The sequence below is a fragment of the Octopus bimaculoides genome, chromosome 4 (genome assembly GCF_001194135.2).
Source record: "Octopus bimaculoides isolate UCB-OBI-ISO-001 chromosome 4, ASM119413v2, whole genome shotgun sequence".
In the NCBI taxonomy this organism is placed as follows: domain Eukaryota; kingdom Metazoa; phylum Mollusca; class Cephalopoda; order Octopoda; family Octopodidae; genus Octopus; species Octopus bimaculoides.
In genome coordinates this window covers 98,152,100-98,156,307 of record NC_068984.1, presented here as the reverse complement: position 1 = coordinate 98,156,307, position 4,208 = coordinate 98,152,100, and the positions used below count along the sequence as shown (strand labels likewise).

General features: G+C 35.6%; 1 protein-coding gene across 1 annotated transcript in view; it reads left to right on the top strand.

Moving 5' to 3' along the window:
* The first annotated feature begins 209 nt into the window (after positions 1–209).
* The window catches only part of LOC106872160 (E3 ubiquitin-protein ligase HECW2), a 224,671-nt gene continuing 220,672 nt past the window's right edge, over positions 210–4,208 (top strand). The window contains exon 1 of the mRNA XM_052967651.1: positions 210–439. The gene's annotated coding sequence lies outside the window, so the exon portion shown is untranslated. The remainder of the gene's footprint in view (positions 440–4,208) is intronic.

Sequence of the window (4,208 nt, the reverse complement as noted above, 5' to 3'; positions counted from 1 at the left end):
TACAAAATATTACTCGTTCACTAATATTTTAAGTTCTCGAGAATGTTACCAGTTGAGTGGTGTAGACTAAATTGTAAAATTGCTAGTTGAATGGTGTTGAACAGAAAACAACTACTAGTTTCTATGACTTGTAGTGTTTGACTAACTTGCTAGTTGATCGAGTATTACAGACTAAATTGCGCGCCATTTGCTGCTTGAAAGCGGAAGTGGTTTCGTCTCCGTCCCGACAGTCTCCGCCTATGATGGACGACTAAAGCAAGGGCGATGGCCCACATTATCAGGAACTAATATCTTTGATTCTATAACGCTTTACCGCTTCACACAATCTATGTCGTTTGTTTCATAACACTACTAGCTTCGACATTCGTTGAAATTTTATTGCCACCAAGTGCGACATTATTACTGAAATAGAAGGAGAAAGCATCGACTTCCAAAGAAGGTAAGAGTGGAATATAGTTGAATCGTCTGTGTGTGTGTGTGTATATATATATATATATATACATATAATAGCTGCTGACTGGTCATATAGTGAGGGACCAGTTGGTTGTTTTTTTTCCCTTTGATTTCATTCTCACTCCTACTGACAAACTGGCCAAAATATGGTTTTCTTGCAGATATAGCTGTTAATTCAACAATACATCATCATCTCTCATCCATTAACAATAATTATTTTCATCTTGGGTGTTTTTTTATGCAAGATCGCCGATCTCCCCCTCCGTGTAGAAACCAGTCTATATTATATAGTATCTACCTACTTACATTTCTATTTATGTATATATTACATAGTAACTATCGTTAATATGTAATGTCTGTCGATATTGTAGTGTTCGTATATATTATATAGTATCTATCTAGCAGCAGGAGAGTTTACCATGGTTTATATTAATTATTTAGCTAACCCTCTACTGACTGTGATGTCTACTATTACTACTACTGTTTATAATGCACCATACACACACATATATTATACATACATTCACAAGCTACGAGAGGTGCATCTACGAAGAAGCTCGAGCTGTTAGAAATAGCCGTCAATATTGCTTCGATCACGCCTACTGACTTCAAAAGAAGGAAGGACAGTGAATGTAGCCCCAGCTATTCAAAGAAACTGATCACGGCTGGCATGGCCTTTAAGCATAGAAGATGGTCAGTCAGGGCTGCCCTAGGGCTAAACAACACACACACACACACACATATGTATCTGTTTATATATCTACTCACTCATTCTCATTTATTCCAAATCTTCCTTTTTAACAAAATTCTTTCTTCGATTCTACCATTGGTTACATCTCTTAAATGTATGTAGTACACTCTCTCCCGAATGAAGTGTTAAGAGAGTGATGGTGCAAACTATCATTCATTATCTGCAATAAATGTCTGCGTCCATCTATATTTGTGTATGTATGTGTATATATTTACGTATGTGTGTGTGTATGGTTACAAGACTACTAGACCTATGTCTGTCTCTATGTGAAATAAACCATAGGTTTCTGTGGCAGAAGTATTTGGTACAGTTGAATGTTCCTCTGCAGTGTGTGTGAGCGAGAGGCGAAATCTATTCTGCAGCTTCATTATGGAGAATTAACTGGTGAATTATTCCAAGTTCTCCATTTTACTGGTGTTGTAATATTGGGTACTTGTAAATATCATATATATATATATGTGTGTGTGTGTGTATATATATATATATGTGTATATATATATGTATGTATATATATATATATATATATATATATATATATATATATACTCACACACACAGCTATATAAAATAACCTCTTGCTTTTTTTTACACAATTATACGTGTGTATGTGTACGTATATATATATATATGTGTGTGTGTGTGTGTGTCTGTATTTACACGTGTCTACATTGATATATGTATATATATATATTCTTGAGTATATATGTATACACACACTCATGCGAAAGTGTGTATCTGGGAATGTGTATGTGTGTATCTGTCTACACATTTATATGTAGTTATAAGTACTTCAACTTACATATGTGTGTGTATATATATATGTTTGTATAGCTGTACAGTTATACGTATATCTGTACAGACATATAAATATGTGTGCATATATATATTTATGCATGTGTGTGGGTGTGTATATGTACATATGGATGTATACGTCCGTATACGAGGGTTGGACAAAAAATATTGCTATACTGGACATTTTTTTCTTAATTGACATTCAAATTACAATAATTGGCAGAGCAGCTCTTCTCCTACACAAGGGTATTACCCATTTATTTTCTTGATAAGTAATGCATTTGTACTATCGTTGAAGTCAACTGTCGAATATTTTTGAAAAGATTTGCGTGTGCACTTTAGCACCCACATATTTACAGCAACCCTCATTTTATTTGCATCACAGAATCCTTCTTCCCGAAGATTGTTCATCATTCGGAATGAATAAGTAGAAGTCAGAGGATGCTAGATCTGGGATATACTGTGGATTACTAACCAACCCAATTTGCCGATTGCCTAATGTATTGTTTTCAGATTTTTGTCTCATGTCTTCCTCCTATAGGCTTCTCTAAACTTTTTTGGTGTTTTAATATAATGCTCAGAGTTCATGGCACAGCTATGTTCCAAAAAAATCAATGAGCCTTATTATACTCTTCATCTCAAGAAATGGTTACCATGACTTTTTTGGCCAATTACTACCTCTGGAACTTTTTAAGACAAAGACAAGTGGTGTTGGGACATTCCACAGACCAAACCATTTTTACCCTCAGATCATAATGATATACCCATGTTTCATCACCTGTCACTAGATAAGAATAAAACATGTCTTCATTGGCTTCAAACTCTTCCAGCTGATCAGAGCATCCTTCCACCCTTCTTTTTTTCAGATTCTGTGTCAACTACCAAAGTATACACATTGCACCCACTTTCAAACACACAGTCTTCCACTATTTTTTGTAATACTACTGTACAGTTATGCAGCAAACTCATGGATTGTGACACTTCTGTCTGTGCAAATCAGTTAGTCTACTCACAGGTAATTCATAGTTGTGGTTACAGTTGATGATCTACTGTGTGGTTTGTCTTTAGTGCAGTTTTCCCCTTCTTTATACTTCATACATCTGTGCACATTACTCTTATCAAGGTGTCATCTTTGTAAACAACTTCTTGCCTCCTGTCAATGTAAGGCATCTTGACCCCCATTCTTCAGCAAGTACTTAATGATAACATATTGCTTGAACTTGAAAAACATTTCTCTGCAATGACAGCAGGACAAAGAGTTATTCTTGCAGCATGTGCAATTTCAACAACCTATAGCTCTTAATAAAAAACGTGTGTGTGTTTATGTATGTATTTTAATATTTTGCTTAAGCATTGCGATACTAATAATCTGTTTTAGAACTCATTGTACATATTCCTCTGAATGAAGCATTAGTCAAGTACAGAGTGGTAATAAGAAAAGAGATGACAAAGGAAAAAAACAATTATCATATGAAGTTAATTAGCTTACAGCTGTGATGGACTCATAGTTGAGTGCCTGAGTAACACCTTACAGTTTCATCAGAGCTTCAGATATGAAGTGTAATTTATTTGAGAATACAAATGCCTATATACAAATGCTTATATGCAAGAAAGCATTACCAATGAGATAGCCTATATACAGATGATGGAAACCAAGGGCTCTGCCCACAATTAGAATAAGATTAATTCTAAGTTGTGAATAATGATGGGCATAGGCAGTTGTGCTGTAGAAATGTATGTACACACACACACACACACACATATATATATATTGCAAGATAAAATATAAACAGTACACAGGTACATTATCATCATTTAATGTCCGTTGTCCTTGCTGGCATGGGTTGGATGGTTTGATCAGGGATGGCAAGCTGGAAAGCTGCACCAGACTCCAGTCTGATTTGGAATGGGGTTCTACAGTTGGATGCTCTTCTTAATGCTAACCACTCCAAGAGTGTAATGGGTGCTCTTACATGCCACCAGTATGGGTGTTATTTGCATGACACCAGTATCTGCCATGACTGCAGTTCTGCTCAGCTTGATGGGTCTTCTTCTCAAGCATGACATATAAACCAAAGGTCTTGGTCATTGCATGTATATATGTACGTATGTATATATGTATGTGTATATATATATATATGTATGTATATATGTACGTGTGTATATGTTGTTGTTGTTGGGACTCCGTCGCTTACGACGTCGAGGGTTCCAG